Source organism: Coturnix japonica, chromosome 1 (assembly GCF_054131305.1).
Source record: "Coturnix japonica strain WE chromosome 1, WE-NBRP24, whole genome shotgun sequence".
Classification (NCBI taxonomy): domain Eukaryota; kingdom Metazoa; phylum Chordata; class Aves; order Galliformes; family Phasianidae; genus Coturnix; species Coturnix japonica.
This window is the reverse complement of record NC_140663.1, coordinates 128,822,095-128,844,820: the sequence shown is the minus strand read 5'-3', so window position 1 is coordinate 128,844,820 and position 22,726 is coordinate 128,822,095. Positions and strand designations below refer to the sequence as shown.

At 43.0% G+C, this 22,726-nt stretch overlaps 3 long non-coding RNA genes across 3 annotated transcripts in view; 2 read left to right on the top strand and 1 right to left on the bottom strand.

Annotated features, from left to right (window-relative positions):
• Window positions 1-2,463: 2,463 nt before the first annotated feature.
• LOC146762712 (uncharacterized) lies at window positions 2,464-4,428 on the top strand. The gene is made up of 3 exons (XR_014941821.1): window positions 2,464-2,524; window positions 3,194-3,265; window positions 3,643-4,428. It is a non-coding gene; the product is annotated as an uncharacterized LOC146762712 (long non-coding RNA).
• Window positions 4,429-6,703: 2,275 nt separating this feature from the next.
• LOC146762711 (uncharacterized) lies at window positions 6,704-9,552 on the top strand. The gene is made up of 3 exons (XR_014941832.1): window positions 6,704-7,285; window positions 7,686-7,760; window positions 8,623-9,552. It is a non-coding gene; the product is annotated as an uncharacterized LOC146762711 (long non-coding RNA).
• A 699-nt stretch (window positions 9,553-10,251) lies between these two features.
• Window positions 10,252-22,726, bottom strand: part of LOC146762710 (uncharacterized) — a 480,249-nt gene continuing 467,774 nt past the window's right edge. The window contains exon 4 of the long non-coding RNA XR_014941841.1: window positions 10,252-10,839. This is a non-coding gene — a long non-coding RNA (uncharacterized LOC146762710). The remainder of the gene's footprint in view (window positions 10,840-22,726) is intronic.

The following is a 22,726-nucleotide window of genomic DNA, read 5'->3' as shown; positions in this document are numbered from 1 at the left end:
TTGGTTTTTGCATTTCCCACCATGTCCCTGAGCAAAATCAGTCCCACAGGTGGGCTGGCATTTGCCCGAGGCAGGGGTGACCCAAACTGTTCTCCCTCATAAATTCTTCTTATGTACCACAGGGACTCCATCCCGTTGTACAGTACATAGGAGGCTGGACTGAGCAGGGCTATCAAGACCAGCAGATCCCAGAGTGTTGACTAACCAGGTGGCTTCGGTTAAACGTTTATCCCAGTGCATGAATGTTCTGCCAACTATTGCTTTCAGTGAAGTTTTTAACTCTCCAAAGTATTGATTGCCTTTTCCAAAAGCTGGTGCATTGCAGAGTATGTGAAATATCCACTCAGTGACATCCTAATTGGCCCAGGAGTTTATGAGGTCATTATTAAAATGAGTTCCATTATCCTAAGATTTGCTTTCTGGAATTTTGGATGGAGGTATGGGACACGAGTGTTTCCAGACCTCAGATGTTTGCTTCCACCATTGCAAGCACATTGTGCTTTCCATGGCAGGTTTATGGGAGTGAGATAGAATTCACCTCCAGGCCTCCCCATATTTCTACTTAATCCACTGTCCCCCACACCAAAGAGTCTTCATGGGCTTGGCTTACTTTTATGGTTTTGCAATTTGGTCGGTGTTGGTATTCCACATCAGAACACCATGCTTCATAATGGGAGTAAAGGGGACAAGTTTTTTTTCTGTGAACTGCCTTAATGGGCATGTGGGGAGGGGCACCGGAAGGGAAGTGAGGAAGGGGAGGGGGTTGCTGGACCGGCTCCCTGCGAGGAGACAACGTGGTCAGAGCTTCCTGCCTTCCACAGCTCCATCGGTGAGATTGGGGACTTGGTATTCTCTTTGTTGAAACTCTCTTGTTGTTGTTTAGTGTTATTAGGTTATTAAACTGCCATTCGTTCTCAGATCACCTTTTTTTCTCCCTTATTTTTTTGTTAGACCTAATCGCAATCTCCCTTCCCTTCCCCTCTCCCGAAACGCACTTTGCCATACCGTGCCGTGAGAGAAAAGGGGGGGGGGGGGGGGGGGGGGCTTTTGTTCCTGCTGCCCCGGGTTTGTGACCACTGTCCCGGAGTGAGCTCTAGAGAGAACTCCGTGACACTTACTTATTTGCAGCACCAGATTCACATTCACAGATTACCTGTGCAAGAGTGTCCATGGTCAAGCCCACCCCTCAGTCCTGTGCCCATCCATATGTTGCATACCTTCCTTGATGGCTTCTCGTGTCATGAGGCCAGTGAGCTAGAAATGGCTTTTTATTACATTGCAGCGTAGATCTACCAGAGCACGAGACATTCAGCACACCCTGTGGACATTTTCACATTTGAAAGCATTTCTTTGGAGCTGTTTGCTTTCAAACAGGAAGGCCCAGGAATGTTTCCTGGCCAAAGACTGGCTGGGGCACCACTTCTGAAGATCAGCACCTCCTGACACCCAGGCAGTGCTGGATCAAAGCATGGTTAACTGCTTTGGTTTGCTGTTGTTAGGAAAATTTCTGCTCCAAGAAGCTTGCTCGATCATCTTTATCCCAAAAGGAGACAGAGGAGAGTCCTTGGATTTCTTTAGTCCAATAGCAAGAGAGTCCCCTAGGGCATAATGAAACATTTGATAGTTTTCCCTTAGAAGCTTTCCCAATTCCATTAGTTCATTTCATGATGTCCATACTTAACGACTTCTTCATGGAAAGGGTTGTGAAGCACTGGAACAGGCTCCCGGGGAAGTTGTTGAGTCACCATCCCTGCATGTGTTCAAAATCCATTTGGATGAGGTTCTCAGGGACATGACATAGCGGTGGGTTGTTACAGTTAGGTAGGGTGGTTAGGTTGAGGTTGGACTTGATCTTTAAGTTCTTTTCCAACTTGAGCAATTATTTGATTCTATGGATGGCTAAACCAATAAGGGTTTACAAATGCTTGTTCTCGACCTGGTGGGCAAAGTGAATAACAGTCTCCCTTCATCTGCCTCCCCGGAGCAGATCCTATATATCACAACTTTGTCAGTGCTAGCTCCCATTGTAGCCCCCTTGGAAGAGTTAGTTAAGCTGGACTTAGGGCCTGGAGTGCAAAACCCTTCTGTCAGCACAAGAAGATGGATATGAGTGCACCTCAGCAAGTTTACAGATGACACCAAGCTGAACAGTGCAGTCAATGCATTAGATTGGAAGGGAAGACATCTAGAGGGACTTGGACAGGGTGGAGAAGTGGGCCCATGAGAATTTAGTGAGGTTCAGCAAGGCCAAGTAAAGTGTGTTGCACTTGGGCTGGGGCAATCCCAGGTATTTATACAGACTGGGGAAAGAACTCCTTGAGGGCAGCCCTGCGGAGAAAGATGATCTTGGATGATCTCGTAGGTCTTTTCCAAGACTTGGTGATTCTATGATTCTATAATTTGACAGCTACGTCAAGTGGAGACCCCGACTTGAGACAGCCTTTCTTCTGTTTCTTTATAGATCTGCCTGCACACCATATATATGGGATGCACCGTTTTCATCGGCCTCAAGGCTACCCAAAGGGTGAGTGGTCTGTCTTTGTTCATTTCACAGCGTCAGCAGGTACTTTCAACCTTGTCTTCCTGTGGAACATACCTTACAATGGTCTTTGCTGTTGCTGGGATGTGAAGAGGAGCAGAGTAGCAGTCAGGAGAGCACAGGCATATGGCCTGGGATTCTTTGCCCTGCACAGCAGAGTTTGCCAGCCGCCCATGACTACTGTCTCTACAAGTGATGCCAGCAAAGGCAGAAGCATCTGGGGCAGAGTATAGAACTTCCTGAGGATCCTGTTCCACAAACAATCTGTACATGGTTTATTTTGTGCCAATATGGTGCCTCTTTTGGCACCTGGTACCCATCTGACACATACTTGTGAGTGGAAGAGGGAAAGAAGTGTCTGTCAGTAGGAGTGTTTGTTGCCATTCAAGGCTGAACAGATTAATTGCAGTGTATGTCAGGAGCTGTTATTATCTGCCTCTGGTTGCAGAAATGGCCTTGGGTGTTGGCTCTGCAGCTTCTCAAAGCTTATTTTGAAACTTGGAGAAATCGCATGGCTAAGAGCTGTGTGTAGGTTTCTTTTGAGAGATGCCAAGCGCATCCAGAATACCAGTCTGACCCTCCTGCAGTTTTTGATTAGGAAAAGAGTTATCACCATCTGAAATAAAAATGTTTCTCCTCTGTGTTTCCTTCTAGCTGTTGCACCTCAGATTCCTTATCCACGTTCTAAGATGGATCATGGTTCTGGGCCTGAAGAGTATTCCAGAGGTATGTTGTCAGTGCCAATTTACCCGATTGAATAAAAAGTTCCTTCCTGAGAGTAAGATACTATCAATTGTAGTGCAGAGCTTCTGCACGAGGTTTGTTTACTGCCATTCAAAGCTGAAGAGGTGCATTCAAACATGCAACTGGAGCTGTTCTGACGGTAGTAGCATAGCTGGCCAAGTAGGATTAGAAGCACCATTGCAAGTAGGCTTGTGCTCAGGAGGACTGTAAGACATCGTCCTCATCCTCTGCTACCAAGATACAAGTATCAGGGATGATAATGCTGTGAATACTACAATGCCTTGCACTTCTTCAAGACACTGTGATGCCATCAGTATTGCAGAACTCATGAGTGTGTTGCACTGTCTCATGTCCTCCAGTTGCCGGTGGTGTGAGAACTACGGTGCATGTGGAACAGAAACAGGGAGAATATAACTCTGCATTTGCAGTGCTTGCCATCCTGTTCTGTCTGGTCATTCTGGCTGCTTTGGCTTTCCTGGCAAAACGTCTGCTGATGAAGAGACAAGAGTGAGTTGTTTCTCCAGTAGTGTTTCCTAGGTGGCTGCTTTGTGCAGGGAAGCTTTTGCAATGAGAGCCTCCCAGAGAACAGTGAGCAATGGACAGCCATCTGCTGGGATTTCTGTTGAACGATCACTTTGCCTCTTATGTCCTGCAAATCTGGACTCTTGTCTAAAACCCCTTTCTTTTTGTTGCAGAGATGCATTTGAAGCTGATATGGAAAATGAAGACCCAGATCCAGCAAATGAAGGACAAACCGTCGTGAGATTTATGATAGAAATTGAAGATCTTTCTGGGGATTCAATGTCAAATCTGAAGGGTCTCCACTCTACTTTCTCACAAATCACTGACATATTCAGTCAGTCCCCACAGCGATCCTCAAAGCAGTCAGGAATCGCTGAAGGAAGCAAAAAGGCACGAAAGTCACGAGAAGAGGAGAAAAATACATGCTGCTGTGGAAGAGCAGTGAAATTTGATGAATCATAGAACTCCTGGTGGACTTTCCCAGTTACAGCAGTCCATTTCATGATGTCCATACCTAAGGATGACCATAATAGTATTCACTGCTTATTACATATCATGACATCATGCCCAAGTTGTACAACAGATATATGTCATCTATACAGTCAATAAACTATAATTACCATTATAGACAGATCTGTCTCCTTCTGGTACAAACTCAACATCCCTGTTTGTTTTTTTGTATTTCCCATCGTGTCCCCAAGCAAATTCAGTCCCATAGGTGGGCTGGCATTTGCCCGAAGCAGGGGTGACCCAAGCCGTTTTCCCTCATAAATTCTTCTTATGTACTACATGGACTCCATCCCGTTGTTCAGTACATAAGAAGCTGGACTGAGCAGGGCCATCATGACTGACAGATCCCAGAGTGCTGACTAAACAGGTGGCTTGGGCTAAATATTTATCCCAGTGCATGAATGTTCTGCCAAGTATTGCTTTCAGTGTAGTTTTTAACACTCCAAAGTATTGCCTTTTCCAGAAGCAGGTGCATTGCAGAAGGTATGAAATGTCCACTCAGTGACATCCTCTTTGGCCCAGGTGTTTATGAGGGCATTATTAAAATGAGTTCTATTATCCTAAGATTTGCTATTCTGGAATTTTGGGTGGAGGTATGGGTCACAGGGTGTGTTTCCAGACCTCAGATGTTTGCTTCCACCATTGCAAGCACATTGTGCTTACCATGGTGGATTTATGGGAGTGAGATAGAATTCACCTCCAGGCCTCCCCATATTTCTACTTAATCCACTGTCCCCCACACCAAAGAGTCTTCATGGGCTTGGCTTACTTATTTGCAGCACCAGATTCACATTCACAGATTACCTGTGCAAGACAAGAGTGTCCATGGTCAAGCCCACCCCTCAGTCCTGTGCCCATCCATATGTTGCATACCTTCCTTGATGGCTTCTCGTGTCATGAGGCCAGTGAGCTAGAAATGGCTTTTTATTACATTGCAGCGTAGATCTACCACAGCACGAGACATTCAGCACACCCTGTGGACATTTTCACATTTGAAAGCATTTCTTTGGAGCTCTTTGCTTTCAAACAGGAAGGCCCAGGAATGTTTCCTGGCCAAAGACTGGCTGGGGCACCACTTCTGAAGATCAGCACCCCCTGACACCCAGGCAGTGCTGGATCAAAGCATGGTTAACTGCTTTGGTTTGCTGTTGTTAGGAAAATTTCTGCTCCAAGAAGCTTGCTCGATCATCTTTATCCCAAAAGGAGACAGAGGAGAGTCCTTGGATTTCTTTAGTCCAATAGCAAGAGAGTCCACTAGGGCATAATGAAACATTTGATGGTTTTCCCTTAGAAGCTTTCCCAATTCCATTAGTTCATTTCATGATGTCCATACTTAACGACTTCTTCATGGAAAGGGTTGTGAAGCACTGGAACAAGCTCCTGGGGAAGTTGTTGAGTCACCATCCCTGCATGTGTTCAAAATCCATTTGGATGAGGTTCTCAGGGACATGACATAGCGGTGGGTGGTTAGAGTTAGGTAGTGTGGTTAGGTTGAGGTTGGACTTGATCTTTAAGTTCTTTTCCAACTTGAGCGATTCTTTGATTCTATGAATGGCTAAACCAATAAGGATTTACAAATGCTTGTTCTCGACCTGGTGGGCAAAGTGAATAACAGTCTCCCTTCATCTGCCTCCCCGGAGCAGATCCTATATATCACAACTTTGTCAGTGCTAGCTCCCATTGTAGCCCCCTTGGAAGAGTTAGTTAAGCTGGACTTAGGGCCTGGAGTGCAAAACCCTTCTGTCAGCACAAGAAGATGGATATGAGTGCACCTCAGCAAGTTTACAGATGACACCAAGCTGAACAGTGCAGTCAATGCATTAGATTGGAAGGGAAGACATCTAGAGGGACTTGGACAGGGTGGAGAAGTGGGCCCATGAGAATTTAGTGAGGTTCAGCAAGGCCAAGTACAGTGTGTTGCACTTGGGCTGGGGCAATCCCAGGTATTTATACAGACTGGGGAAAGAACTCCTTGAGGGCAGCCCTGCGGAGAAAGATGATCTTAGATGATCTCGTAGGTCTTTTCCAAGACTTGGTGATTCTGTGATTCTATAATTTGACAGCTACGTCAAGTGGAGACGCTGATATGATAAATGTGATAGACGTGATGAATGTGATAGTGTGAATGCGATTTGCGATTGTGGAGTCTGTGTAGTGATTATGGAGAGTGGTTGTATTTATTCTATTGTAATCTTGTGCACCAAGAGTGGTCGGGGCCAGTAATTTTCTCCCGAGTCAGCACTGGCTTTTCCAGTCACCGAGGGAAAAGCCTTGGATTCTTTGTTTGCAGAGGAGAGGTTCTTTGCCCCTGGCACTGCGGTCGACCCCCCACTTACACCAACTCCTTCTGCTCCTTCTGCACCACACCCACCCAACGTGCAGTTCAGGCGTCTCCTTATACATTACTATGCCATTGGCGGCTGTTGCCTTCACAGAGGCTCGCGGAGGGGGAGGGTGGTGGAGGTGATTTACCACAGAGGCTGTTGGAGGAACTGCGGCAGCTTTCAGTTAACTCCAGACCGTTAGCTCAGGCAGTTGAAACTCAGGCTGCGCAACAACAGCGGCAGCGCAGGTCAGCAACGCCCCTTAAAGATCCGGTGGACTGTTGGCATGTGACCGTTAAGAACTGCGCACTTCAAGGAGATCTTTCAACCATCAGAGGGGGAAGGGCTGTTTGTACGCCCCGTGGTACGGGATCCTCAGGGCCGGCCCACTGAGGAGACTTTGGATTGGCAGCTAGTTAAGGATTTTCCTTGATCGCCGAGGATCGCGGCTCGGAGCTGTGTCAGAGAGACCCGATGCGGCTTTGAGCGAGGTAAAAGCGGGTGCGATTGCTTCCCTCATCAAGGGATTCCCGCGGCAACAGGGCGGCCCCCTGCCTATAAAAAGCCTACAAGAGGGCAGAGACGAAGAGGAGGTGTAACAAGGTGAGAACCGCTGTGACGGAACTCCTCAGCAAGGTGTTGAGTGGTAAGTGCCGGGGCTCCTGTTAACAAACCCAGTAACGGGGTGAGAGCTGAGGCGGCAGCAGGGCAGAGCTGATCATTCGCACCCCCCCAGGGCTTTTCTTTGTATTTGTATTGAGCCTGCTGGTTGCCAGGGGTGCACCCATGTCCCCAGTGAGCAAGGGCTCACTGTCTGTCCTGCAGCCAGTCTTAGAACTGCAGGCTGTTTCCTCGAGGCAGCATCTGGGGAGCTGCCGTGTCAGAGCCCACAGCAGAAGCAGATTCATGCACGCACTGAAAGAATCTTCATACGTGTGTAGATTCTGCCTTTGGCTCACGCAATCCATCTCTGGTCACTGCGGATTCCTTAAGAAGCAGCATATTGCGACAGCTCTTGACAGCTTTTCCGGTTTTCTCTATTCCAGATGCTGATAGTGTTGGTGACACGTATGAAGCAGATCCCATGGAAGGTGATCTGGAACGTCTCCAGGATTCCAGAGGTATGTCTTTCCTTGGGGATGCACACGATCCCTGGCCATGGCTCACCCAGGACTCTACTCTAGGCCTAGCAGAATCTGGGCTTACGTGTGGCTTTCAAAACACTACGTGATCCCTGACAGGCTCTGTAGGATCCTTATCTAGAAGCCTGGCACAATATGGAAAGGAAGCCTTTCTTCTGTTTCTTTATAGATCTGCCTGCACACCATATATATGGGATGCACCGTTTTCATCGGCCTCAAGGCTACCCAGAGTGTGAGTGGTCTGTCTTTGTTCATTTCACAGTGTCAGCAGGTACTTTCAGCCTTGTCTTCCTGTGGAACATACCTTACAATGGTCTTTGCTGATGCTGGGATGTGGAGAGGAGCAGAGTAGCAGTCAGGAGAGCACAGGCATATGGCCTGGGATTCTTTGCCCTGCACAGCAGTGTTTGCCAGCAGCCCCAGTGCTGTGTCTTCTGAAGTGCTGACAGCAAAGGCAGAAGCATTTGGAGAAGAGCTTAGAGCTTCCCGGGGATCCTTTTCCCTACCTGATCTATACATGGTTTGTTTTGTGCCAATATGGTGCCTGTTTTTAGCACCTGGTACCCATTTGACCCATACTTGTGAGTGGAAGAGGGAAAAAAATATAGCTCTGCTTTGGCTTACCTGGCAAAACAGCTTCTGATGAAGAGACAAGAGTGAGTTGTTTCTCCAGTAGTGTTTCCTAGGTGGCTGCTATGTGCAGGGAAGCTCTTGCAATGAGAGCCTCCCAGAGCACAGTGAGAGGACAGCCATCTGCTGGGATTTCTGTTCAGGGATCACTTTGCCTCATAAGTCCTACAATTTTGGACTCTTGTCTAAAACCCCTTTCTTTTTGTTGCAGAGATACAATGCCAAGTGAAGCTAACATGGAAAATGAAGACCCAGCTCCAGCAGAAAAAGGACAGAGTGTAGCTCGAATTACCATAGAAATTCAAGATGTTTCTGGGAATTCACAGTCACATCTGAAAGGTTTTCTCCGATATATATTCTCACCAATCACTGCCTTATTCAGACAGTCCCCACAGCGATTCTCTAACCTAATGTTTGCAAGCAGTCAGGAATCGGTGATGCAAGCAAAAAGGCACTAATGTCAGGAAAAGAGGAGAAAAATATGTGCTGCTGTGGAAAAGCAGTGAAATTGGATGAATCATAGAACTCCTGGTGGACCAAGAATGTAAAGATCTGCACCTCTGGGGAGCTGTGTGCCACTGAAGAGAGCACACAGTGTCCATGAGAGAAATATTAGACAAATGGGAGTGTTTCCTTACCATGGTGCAAGCTCGCCAATGCAGAGCAATAGGGAACATACATAAGGAATGTTCTTATATCAGTATGTCACTTTGTCTCTACCTCCTGGAGACAATGTGGGAAGGACTGGAGCATTTAGGAAACTCTTGTTCTCCCTTAGCAACTTTGCCAGTTCCAGCAGTCCATTTCATGATGTCCATACTTGTGGATAACCATGAACTGCTAAGATAACAACAGCGATACGAAGAAGCACCTCACCGGGTGCCCAATGATGTTATGGTTTATACAAGGGAGGACTCTGGGAGTAGGAAGGGTCGTGCGTGGGGCTGCGTAGCAGGTGTACAGGGCACGCGTGCGTGGAAGCCATATTAGTATATAAGCCATATGACGCAGCAATAAATTGAGAGAAGACCTCATGACATCCATGACTCTCTCCCCTGGTCTGTTGATGTTCCGGAATGATTGGGCTATTTGACAGCTGTGTCACTTTCCTAGAGAGACAATAAAGCCTGACTGATGTGTAGTTTCTCAAGTCTTTCTTTTTGCTCTTTTTTAGATGAACATATTATTAATCCCCTCCTACTTGTCTGTTACTCTTTGACCTGCGCAATCTTTCAGATGATAGCAAGAGGTGTTGCAATGATGTCAGCCAATTTTTATCTCTCTCAATTGCATTACGTTATATGCATTAAATAATGCATTCTGCCATGGGTGTGTGTGAGCTTTTGGTTGGATATGGATGGATGATTATATGGCTTCAGCGACACCTGCAGAAAGGCAGGGCATCAAATACTGTGGAATTCCACTGATAGCTGTGGTAGTTGTGCCACCTGGTGGAAAAACAGCAGCAGCTCAGGGGCTGGCAGCTCTTAGAGGCGGTCAGAAAAACTTTTTGAAAGCTTTTTAAAATCGTGTGTTCTGACACCGAAGCAGGCAAAACACAAACCTGTGAGCAGAGGAGAGGAGCAAAAAGCACAGTCTCCTTTGTGTCCATGTGTAGCCTATGCAGACCTGGCAGCTCACAAAGAGAACGCGGTAAAAGCAGCGGTGTTCAGCTTGCAGGCCTGACTCAGGCAAAATTTCCCTTGAAGTCAGTGGAAGTTCTGCCTGAATGAAAAACGGGACTGGTCCAGCATGAGTTTGGCCTCACCGTACCCTTGCAGAGCAACACATTGCATTCAGGAAGGATATGCAAGTTCCAGCACTAAACCAATGACAAAGCTGATTTTGAAATGGTTTTAATGATAGACAATCTGCATACCAATTGACTCATTTGTGTATACGAATGCTTGGAACAATACCAGAGAAATATGTAGAAAGTCTGTAATGCTCTATGACAATAGCTTCCAAGTACACTGACCTTTGGTAAATGAAACAAACAGAAAGTACAGTACTCTTTTGATGAGGCATTAATGAAAGATTAAGAACGGATACAGCTGCATCACACGAGCACTTTGTTAGATATACTGTTTTCCCTCCATGCCTCTTCCATAATCACAGAAGAAGCACTCTGGAAGGCAGTCAGTGAACACATGCTGTACATGTTTCTATTTAGCTGCAAGCAGGATGTACAGAGCAGCACAGCACGGCTGACCCCAGGGATGCAGAGGAGGCCGGCCACAGAATGGACAGTGCTGCAGCTGTGGGTGCTCCTGTGCTGCTCTGAGGATATCCCAGCTGGGAGTGGGGGAGAAGTCAGGATGGCAAGATCCTGCCCACCTCTGCAGGTAGGACACCAGAATTACATCCCAGCCAGCCACACTGCTGCTATGCACTAAGGTGGGGTACACAGGAGAAAGAAATACAACACCTAGGGGAAAAAAAAAAAATAAACCAGTAAGTGAATGGAAAGGACATGAACACTCATGCAACTATTGTGTCACTAGGGCTGTGACGCTGCTTTTAGCAGCTGCAGAGAGCAGGGCTCATGGAGGGGCTTGTTGGCTGTACCTCAGCATCACGATGTGCAAAGCAATCTTCTAATGTACAGCTGACCCTACCCATACAAAAGATTCCAGCTGTTTGAAGCAGTCCTCAAACACTCACAGAATGAGTAGTGACTATGTACATTTTTGTTCTTACCTCATTTCATTCCCTTGCTGTCCACCCCTGAAGCAGGGAGGCATCCTATGTATGGATGAAAGAAAACTATGTGTTTTTTCCTTTTTTAATATCATTTCATTGTGTTTCTTTTGAGGTTATTTATAAGGAAAGTGTTCTGTAAAATAGAAGCTGTTAATATGCCCAGAGACTTCCTATTTTAATAAAATAAACAGTTCAGTTCAGACACAGCTGATCTTTTTCTTGACTCTTCCCACTGTCACATCCCCAAGATAAGTACCATGGAGCCCAGGAAAAGATTTTGGTTTTGGGTTGGTTGGTTGGGTGGGTGGGTGGGTTTTTTTGATTCTTCATTTACGTTATCTGCTTTCCAGTTCTAACACCAGCTCTGTACAGATCCATAGTTCTGTACAAGAAAACAAAAATGCAAAATCAATAGGCCGTATCTGTCATTTTTATAAAAAAGAGGGAAAAAAAAAACCCAAAAAACTACCTGAATGGTCTCTTTTGATCATTGGTTTCATTCCTATAGAGATGGTAAAAGTCCGATTATGTTTTGCAGGCCACCAGATCATTTTAACTTTATTCATGAATCTGCCAAGCTTTCCACTTCCTTCCTTCCCTCCTTCTTTCCCTCCTTCATTTCTTCCCCACATCCCTCTTTTCCTCCCTCTTCTCCCCCCTCCCTCTCAAAAGACACTTTCTCTAATAAGGTTTTTTAGCACGTAAACAGGTCTTTGGTAAGAGGTGTGTAAGGTACTATCAGAATAATACTGTCCATCCCACAGAGAGTTTATAGTCTAAGAAAAATGACTACTAGAAGCAGTAGGAATTTAATTTCTGATTTTGAATCAGTGATGGGATTAATTTAAAAATATCATGACACTGAACCCACTGGAAAATTAGAACTAGAGGCTGTGTAACTCTATAGGTTCAGAATGAAGATTCTGCAAATTGCGAATTTGGGGAGCCAAAAAGGTGAAAGGAAAAAGTCAGATAAACCTAACATCTGAGGTTTATTAAGAGGAAATGTAGGACTAGTCACACCAGTAATGAAGACTGATCCTCAACATTCTTTCTGTGTTTGTAAAAGTCTAAAACTTTACAAGGCAATGTTTTAGAAGAGCATGCAAAAAATCTCAGAGCACACTCTTGCTTTAAAACTGGCAAATAAATCCTGACCATACATTTCATGTGTCTCACTAGCTGGAACACATAACTGAGATAGAGAGTAGTTTACTGCAACATTAACTACTTTTGCTCTTTACAGATATCTTCATCTGGGCTGTCTTTGGAAATTGGTATTCACTGTTTTTTAAAACAGCCTGCATAATGAAAACTTGACTGATTTTGTTCCTCACTTTGAAACCCTCTGAAATACATAAATTACCATACTGGCTCATTTTGTCTTGGTTTATCGCAATGCTCTGCACTTATATGCTCCAAAGGAATCATGGAAATGCAGCAGATGATGGAATGTCATCCTTTGCACTAAAACAGGGTCTAGGATATTCAAACTATTCCTGAGAAATGTTTGTTTCTTCTATTCTTAAAGAGCTCCAGCGGTAGAAATGCTACCCTGCAGTGATTTACACCTCTCCAGTATTTTGCTATTGGATTATAAAGTTTATTGGCTTCAATCTCTGGAGCAGAATAATCTGCAGGGGTTCTCTTCCCTCACATGGGGGATTTTCAAGCCAGCTGGGGATTTCCAAGTAATTCAAGCAGGATGGCAGCCCTGAAGGTCAGTAAATTATAGCTGTTGAATGTCCAGACAAGAAGAGACAGTGAATTGCATAGTTGGAGGTAAATGGAAAAGAGAAGGATGGAAGTGATTGATTACAATAGGTGGTGAACGGAGACTGCTGTGACTGAAACCAAAGGCTTTGGATTCCCACGTTTCTTTCTAAGCCACCCCACACTCGTTTCAAGTCCACTGAAGAGAAGCAAACCAAAGCCGTGTGAATGTGGATCTGGACTTGCTCATGCATTTTGGTAAAAGTGAGTGTGCTACTGTTAGGTATAATTTATGCTCCTCTAATTCATGTAGGAAGAAGGCCTGGAGAAAGTGTCTAATGTCACAAGGAGTAAAAGTTTGTTGAAGTTCAAACATTTTTTTTTCATAGGAAGTCTTATTAAAGATAACTTGCATTACCAATTGCTGATTTATTTAACTTTGAAAGTATACTTAGTTATATGAAGAGACCTGCAATTTGGCAATAGACACTGCATATAACATAATCACTTGTTTTAAAACACAAATGATGCTGACTATTATAATGTGAACTGTTTTCCAGATGAAAAGAATTAAAGGGATGTAATTGGAGAAGTACGCAACAGTGGCTAATATGCTATTATTTGCAAAGAGATATTACAACTTATAATCTTCTTTCATGGGTTTATGTTGTTAGTGTTTAATCAGGCGAGTGAGTTTATTCAGGTGTTAAACCATTCTATTAGCTAGGAAAATTGCACTATTATTTACTGAGCTGTTTGTGTTACATTGTATTTGGATTTTTTAGTTTCTATTTCTCGTCCTGCCATTTATGAAATTGTCCTTTCTACTTTTGCCTTGTAGAAAGGCTTGTAAAGTGTCACTAGGGCAGATTAGCCATGTCAGATTTCAAGTGTTTTTTTCAGATGTTCTGTGAATTAACCTTGATTCCTATATTTTTTTTTATTGGAAGGCACTACAGCTACAGTCTTCCTTCTTTGATTTTTATCAGCTTTCCACTGACATCCCTGGTCATCTCCAGCACTCAGTAACGATGACAGAGTCAGAGAAGAATTGCTCAAGAAGTGTTTTCTCCAGAGACCAGGTCTTCGGGAAATTCATGGCGATGAGGCTGGGCCAAGTCAAGACCAGAGGTCAGCCCACAAGTCAGGGTCTAAGTATGTTCAGCAGCAGTGTGGTGGGGCAGAAGCCAGACTGTAGTGCAGGTTGGGGATGAACTCATGGGGTTTCTAAATGTAGGGCCTCAGTCTCGTGCTTGAAAGTAGATGATAGGTTTCTACAGCTGCTTTGAGGACTGTGCTGTTTGTAGACATAGGAGAGGTCATTAGGCAGCCTGCAGCCCTTAGCAGCCTTCCCACCTCCTTGGAAGGTGGTGGGCTGATGAACCTGGTTCATCATCACACATGTTCACATTTTAATTCCTAACACAAATAAGAATACACACTGGTTATTATTTACTAACATCCAATAAAACAATTGAAAACATTACGTTTTCAAAAGATGTACAGATGTACATTATAGAAGGGAAAGAACCTTTCCATCATTCTAATAAAGGAAGAAATGTAGAGGCCTGGCTGTGGATTGGTCATGTGTAGGTGGAATAGATGGCAGAGCAATCTGTCTGTGGAGTTAATCTACTTTGTGGTGTGTTTTGAAGACAATCTTATATAGAGAAGTTCAGGGAAAGCTGTCAAGAAAGGGCAAGATTCAGCATACTGTTACACACACAGTTTTTATGACCCATAACCTTGCAGGGGGATATTGATACAGTACCCATCAAAATGCTTCAGTGTGCATTAGGTTAGTGAACATCTCTGACCTAGAGATTGTCACTGTCCTTGTTTTAGGTCTTCTCTTGTACAGGAAGGATGCATTTCATCCAAAGCAAAGCTCTTAGTATTTAATTATCAGACACAACTCAGAAGACAGATAATTATTTTTCCATCTAGTATTACTTCTATTTCCTTCCAGTATTACTCAGCTTGGATGTTAGGAAAAAATTCTTCTCCAAACGAGTGGTCAGGTGCTGGAACTGGCTGCCCAGGGAGGTGGTGGAGTCACTGTCCATGGAGGTATTCAAGAAACAGTTAGATGCTGTACTAAAGGACATGGTCTAGTGGGGAAATATTAGTGATAGGTAGACAGTTGGATTGGATGATCTTGAGGGTCTTTTCCAACCTTGGTGATTCTATGATTTTATGATTCTGTACTTGTTTTTACAATTGAAAACAGCAATTCCTCATTAGGATTATGCCCACTACTGCTAGCAGGAAAAGCAGAAGGGAAAATACACAGGACATGAGCAATAGAAAAAGCAGTCTGGATACAAGAGCACACAAACTGTCTGCACACATTATATAAATGGGGATAGCCCTTTTCTATGAAAAAGAAAAGCAGTGCTATACCATGTAGTTAACCTGACAACATGTAATTAGAGTATAAAATGATTGCCAGTCATTTAGCTCACTTTTCTCACCTTTAAAGATGTCACAGAACATAACATAGTATTTCTGTACATAGAAATGAAGCCAGTATGAACTTCATTCTAAAATAAATTGGCAAACTGGATTAAAAGGACCAAGTGTAATGGAGAATGAGAAAGATCTTGATAGATTAAATGTAGGTATATTCATTCATATATAGTAAGATGAATTTTCATTTAAAAAAAGGGAATTCTCTCCTCAGTGAAGTCAGTGAAAATGCTCCCGTTTCTTTTGATCAAGAGAGAAATTCACCCAAAATGACTGAATATTTGTTAGGAACTCATGTGAATGTGAGATTTTAGGGCTTACTCTTGCAAAGTGTTGAAACACTTGTGAAGAATCAGTGAGTACATTGATGGGCAGATCCTCTTGTTTACATTTTAAAATGTGTTGCAGAGCACTTTTACAGAGCTGGCTTAAAAACGTACTTAAAATCATTCTTTCCAGCAGAGAAAGATTATTTCCTCAGTCATGATTTCAGATCAGATGATTTTGTACAGACAAAAAAAAAAAAACAAAAACCACCACAACAGATTGGCAGGATCACATAGTTCAGGGATAGGGCTCAGTAAGTTAAGTTGGAGTTAAGTAAGTTAACACAGAGCCTTGGGCCACAGAGTCATAAAATCAGAATATCTCGAATTGGAAGGGACCCATAGGAAGTATTAAGTGCAACTCCTGGTTCCACACAGATCATAATGGTATCTGCTTTCTTTGTTTTACCTGTGTGGCTCCTTTGAGAAGGGAGGTGATAAGAAGTGCTTTCATTCTGAACTTGCTCAAAAAATGGAAAAGTCCAGTATGCTGCTTGTGAACATTTTCAGTAAATATGTTTTGACCATAATGCAAGCAATCCTCCAAGTCTATGGATGTTGGCTCTCAATTTTTATATGAAAGGGCAACAAAGACTTTGAGATAAGTAAGTAACTATTGGTAGAAGTTCAGCTACTTGGTAAAGGAAGTGTTTTAGCAGAGTCAGATTATAACAATCTTGAAAATGAACTCATGAATTTCAAACTTGTCTTTGCTGACAGCATCTCGTCCTCTACATGCACTTTATTGGGAACATCTACTGAAATGCAAACATTTCTAGAAACTTTGGCATTATCCTTTATTAACTGTACACTTCTTTGCTACACCTTATTTCTGTCAAATGCGATTCTAATTGTCTGATGTTTAATGCCATCCATCAGACCAGTTTTTAAATCCTCCCATAGTGTTTCAAGATCTCTGATCCCTAATTTAATTAATGAGTCATTGTTTCCTACATTATTAACTGCATCTATTCCTCTTTTTTTTTTTTTAACAATAGCAAAATTTTTTTCTCACCTGTCTCTGAAATGTAAGTGGTGCAAATTGGTTGTGATGCTCACAAGCTTTTGCTTTTAAGCCATTCTATCCTTCCCTTCTCTATCCTTAGGCAGTGAGCTACATGTGACCCCCTTTAAAACCCACAAAGCTCTCACTTGGACAGAGTCTGCTGCAAACTACCTGTAGGCTTTCTTTTATGTAATGACATTGAAGTCTGTCTCATCCCACTCAGTGTGTTGCAAGTAAGGTGAATCTCTGGAATCCTGTGGAATAGGGCACTCTCTGCTCTCCAGGGCTCATTGGAGCAATAGAGTCAGACAGTGATCCAGAAGGACAGTGCAAGACAATGTAATGAGCAATCTAAGTCAACTAGTTTGAGGAAAAACTAGGCAATTCTTTAACAAGTTAGTAAGCATCATGGATAATTGTACTTGGCATAGCTGTTATTTTATCAACTACTTTAAGGCAAGTTTTGGAAATGACTACTTGAAGAAAAGTTCCCCACCATGGATTCCTATCAACCTTCTGGCCTTTGCTTGATCAGTCTCTCACTTCAGCACTGCATGATGCTGGCCATACTCCACTAGCTGTGATTTGCTATCTGCAGTATAGCAGCTGAAGTCATTCATGAGGAGCATGACTGAGTTCCTTATAAAAGTAAGACCAGAATTTAACTTTATTTTCATCAAGAAGTTCTCACCAGCTTGATCCTATTAAAGTACATAAAGCATGCATTCATTGACTGACTTAGTTGTGGAGTCATCATTAAGTCCAGAAGTTAAATGCAAAGTTGTATTACATGTAGAGTATTGCAAAAAATAAACCCAGGCTTTTAGTTTTGATTTCCATTCTATTGATTTGCACTAGGTAGATTTAACTCCAAATCTTACAGATGCCTGAGATAGTCATTCAATTTTGTCATTGTAGTGAAGAAACCATTAGGAAAATGGAGAAGTAAGGGTCATAGTAATCTTTTCTTGAATGAAGAACCAATTTTATTCAGGTGCCAGATTCATAACAAAAACTCTGAAGCACTCACACTATGCTGTTGTTTAAGCATGCTCAAAGTGTCACTGAAATGCAGTGTTTGTGAAACAAAACGTTCCGCAACATTGCTCAGAAGATGGAAATGTTTGAGACAAATTCTTTCTTTCCACACATGGCTTGTGAATTACATAAGTACAAGATTCCCATGTTACATGCAAACAGGGCAGTCTTCCACTGACATTTTTTTACTTCTTCATCCTATGAAAGTTTCATATTGGCCCCTTGAGTGGGATGTGGAGAAAAACCTTGGAAAAACCTGCCTCACAAAGAATCAGTTTTTAATTCACTATATTTAGTGAATAGTCATTTTTCCTCCAAGGATATTTAGAAGAAATGCTTTCTTCTATATGAGACAAAAATTTATTGCCATTATTTTTAGTTTTTTTCTTTTTCTTCCACATTAAAGATACTCAATGAGTTTTGCCAGAGCTGTTTCTCATGTCAAAGCCTGTCAGGTGTTTGAGCTTTGGCGGCACAAGGCATGCAGTTTAGGCACCTGCAGCACTTTCTATAGGAGCTCTTCTTGAAAGGAGAGGGAAGGCTGAGAACAGCCAGCCTAGAGTTAGGTCTGTCAAACCCCAAGGTCAGGAATAGCAGACAGGCACATTTCAGAATCCCCTTAGTTTAAGGATTAACTGCAGCCATTTGCCCAAGAGGGTCTTCTCCACTAACAGGGAGCAGCCACACCAGGAACTGAATTTAGGGAGCTACATTATAGGACACCAAAAAAATCTTTTTCCATCACATTCCCAGTGTGAACAGCAGCTGCAGCTGCAGCTGAGCTTCCCAGGCACCCCCAGGCTGTGATAAGCCTGCTTCCCACAAAGCCTTCCACCAACAGCACGCAGAGAAGGATGCTGCAAAAACAGCTGTACAGCATTGGGTTTGTTTTCCTCTGTGGTTGTAACCTTGCTGAATCAGGAAAGCATGGCTGGAGACATGCAGTGTTTGAAGTCTCCTCATATCCTCACTGTGGAACTTAACAAAGGGCCAGCCATTACTAAATGGCTAAATTACTACCTGCTCTTCTCATAGAAGTCCTCACCAACAGCTCAGAGTATCACTGTCTGCTGGGGATAGGAATGAATTTAAGTAAATGTAGCATTCTGAGTGTGAATTCCCACCTTGCTCTGTCAGTCTTACAGGCATCACAATGATTTCCCACTTGTTGCTTTAAAACCTTTCACAATGAACATCATGTTTCTTTGCCTCACATAGCTTTGTTTCTTAAGCCTTTTTTATTTTCAAGATAAACGCTGATATCCTTCCTTAAACTCCTTGTTGTGTCCCTAGTGCAACTTTGAACCCGTGTGCACCAAAATTCACACAACAGAGCTGTTTGAGCTCTATGGTTACAAGAAAATATACCTGTTTCCTAAGTACATAAGAAAACCCAGGAGTTTTGTGCAGATTTTTTTCCCTAGGAGTAATCCATGGGGGGAAAAAGTGGATTTTTAAATGCTTGGAAGAGGCTGCCTAGGGCGGTGGTCACAGCCACAAGTTCAAGAAGAAGCTGAACTATGCTCTCAGACATATTATCTGATTTTTGGGTGGTCCTATGTGGAGCCAGGAGTTGGACTTGATGGTCTTTGTGGTTCCCTTCCAACTCAATCTATTCTATGCATCTATGTGCGAAATACTAACTAAAAAATGTCATATGTGAATAAAGCATCTGTAAAAGAACTTCTCTCCTTTTTTCACATTGAACTGTCATTGTGTCTTGTTTTTTTTTATTCTATCTTTTATCTCAATCTGTCTTTCCCCATCTTCTTGCTTCAGTGTCTTTCTCAACCCAAATCACTTGTTCTGGTTGTTCTCTGCTCACAGCAAATGCTCATGTGGCACATTGTCATGCATGGCAGCAGAAGTCATAATTATTCTCTTAATAGAAAGGTCATGTGCTGAAGATTTCATTTTTTCTTACTGTTTCTTCTGTCAGTGTCCGTTTCAAAATTTGCATCCCACAGGTCTGATCCCTGATCTGTGGCACAGAGGTAAATAAATGTTCCCATTTCCTTCACTTGATGCACCTTTTAAATAGGGAATGATGTGTGTTAAGATGAGCAATCTACAGAAGTTTCATGAGAAATTTCTCCCTGGTTTCTGTGTGTGCCAGGGTCAAGTGCCAAAGAGCTGCAGTGTGTGAGGGAACACCCCTTCCTGAAAGCTCCTAAAAGTGAACATCTCTTACTTACTAATGAGCTTGCTTAGAGTAAGAAGCTGTACCTGCAGTATAGTCAGTGCACTCACTTCTTCAATTGCTTCTGACTAAAAACATTAATATTCTTGTATTGAGTCAACACATTTTAATTAACAATATCTTGCACTAAAATTTCTCATTTCAGTTTTAAGCTCTTTCATGCCACTAGTGATTATCAAATGTTGCTTTGGCTGAAATACACAGTAAAACAGAAAATGACTTCAGAATCCCGAATCAGCTGTCACCGATGGCATAAGTCTGTCAATGGCAGCCAGCAAATGCAGGAGACTGACTTTCTTATTTTTATTTATAAATTCCATTTCAGAATAGCAATAAGACCCTGCAGGCCATGCATTTTGAAAGGATTATTGCACTTCTCCGATGACAGAAGTCACTTGTCCTTTTGCCTGGTGTCGTATAACACCTCCCAAGGTGTTCAGTAGTAGTCCAGAAATGCATGGCATGCTGTGTCTTATAGCTTAAATATATTTAGCTTGATCATACAGGAAAATAATGACTGCATAAGAGAATGCACAAGGAGCATCCTTCCCCCACAGGCAATTCAATTCTTTTTCCTCTCTTTTTTAATCAGCTCAAAATTACAATAATTCACACCAAATTGGCCAATCGTTTGTTAAAACACACATGAAACACAGAGCGATGGTTTCCCTGTTATGGTTGTGAGATCTCGCAGCATATATGAAACAGAAGCTTTTTAATACAGTTTGGATTGTTGCATAATATAGAAATACAGCTAAATTCTTAAAAGGGTTAAACAGTTCCATTCCGCCTTAAATTACCACTGTCATTCAATTCATTAGATGAGTTTATGGAGTTACAATATGTCTGTAATTTATAGCCTGCTTACTGACAAAGCTTAATGCTAACATATGCCTAATTTGCCAAGGTTATCTCGAGCCCCATTCATCTCCCCCACTAACAATATGCTGCTGATTCCATGCTTCATGGATGAGGTACATGCGGTTTCATATTTAGTGCTATCAATCACAAGTAATTGCCTCCAGCTCCCCGCCTCAGTGTTCAAAGTGATTTCTCTTCAGCCTCTGAGGCTGATGAAAAGTGGATGCGCAGCCAGAGGAGGGCATCCTCCTCCAGCCTTAGCGGAGCCGAGATCGAGAAGCCTGAAAGCAGAGGCAGAGCTGCAGCCGACAGCTCCCAACTTTGCTGGGGTACACGCTTTTTTTGCAGTCAGGGCAGGACTGTCCTGGGTGTGTGTGCAGCAGATGGCGAACCTGCCGTGGCGAGGGAACTGGATTCGTGCCCTCGGGTTTTCCCGGGGCACAGCCGGAGTAGGTCACGTATTTGGGATACCCACCGAGCGTTCTTGGTGGGACTGTTACAGTTATAGCAAGCAGTACCTTACTTAGCGCAGTGTTGTTAAACTGTAGAACCTCTGCCCCACCATCTCTGAAACTTGTGCTCAGCTTCGTTCTCAGGAAGGTTTCCTTTGGTTTGCCCCGCAGAAGTGTTTACAGCCTCAGGGTCTAAGGAGAGTGATTAAGTCGCAATTCCCCAGTTCTGTACCTCTTTGTTTGCTTGATGGCATTTTCTGAAATTTCAGGTTAATCTGCAGTGGCCACTTGTACCAGCGTGTACCTACCTCTGTTTCACCAGGCTTTCTTTTACACGGCTTTAATCATTCTAGAAGCTGAATTCAGAACAAGAAATTCAACTGAAGTGTCTGATCCTGGACTGCTTGTGTATTTTTTTGCAGTAAAATGTGGGGATTGCTCATACTCCTGTGTTTGTAGTACATGGATCTATACTTTAGATTTCATAAATGAGCACAAACACACACAGACACACACACACAGTCTCCCAAACTATCTGCTTAACACTGTAGCTTTCTGAGCCCTGAAATATTTTCCAGAGATATCACATATAGATATAGAGATATGTTAGATCACATTAGAAAGCACAGAAAGTAAGTTAGCAAATGTAGTTTGCTAACATGCGCCTCCCACTGTATTTTGGGATTCTACAAGAATATCTAGGGAGCAGTTAGGTCTTGGATACCCCGCTATCAGCTGGCTGTAATCTTTGATCCGTCAAGGCTGTTCCCATGCCTGATATTAACACCTCTCTGGAAAACAGGAACTGCTTGGCAATGAAGCCCCTCTTCATGTGAATTTACTGTGATCTGCTGTACTGAAAGAAATGACTGCAGATGAAAAGATCCTGAGTGCGCACATGGATTTCTAGTTAAAACCAGGGTGATGTCCTCCTGTTTTGCCACACAGGAAGACTAGAAATTTAATGAAAATCTCTCTCATGCATGGAAGCGATGGTTTGTGGTGTTAAAACCCATGTTGATGTCTCTGACGTGTGGTTTCAGTTTGTCTTCTGTGTAGCGCCAGGATGCAGGAGATGCCACAAAAGGACAGCAGCTGTGAGCTGCAGACAAGTTGGGTGAAGGGAAGAAAGAACTCCTGCAGCAGTCAGGGAAGCTGACACACGTGCAGAGGAATACACTAACTCCATGGCTATGTGGTTAATTGATGTTACACTTGTTATGAAGTGACACTTCTGTGATTTTAAAATTGCAGTGATTCCTGCTAGTGCTGAAATAACCCTTCATTTCTACTCTGACAGGATAAAGTCAGAAAATCTGCTAAAAATTTGAATTCATTTTCCATCTTTCCCTCAGACAAAAGGCCAACCATTTCGTTTCTATAACGTCGTTTTGACTTTTTTTCAGGTTTACTTTTTAGTCAAATCAAGTGAACAACAGGAAATACATACAAGACACTTTTCTATACAATTCCTGTTAGCATCATTTATAACTCAGTAATGTGCCATACAGGCACTATATATATATATAAAATATATTTTGCAGTAT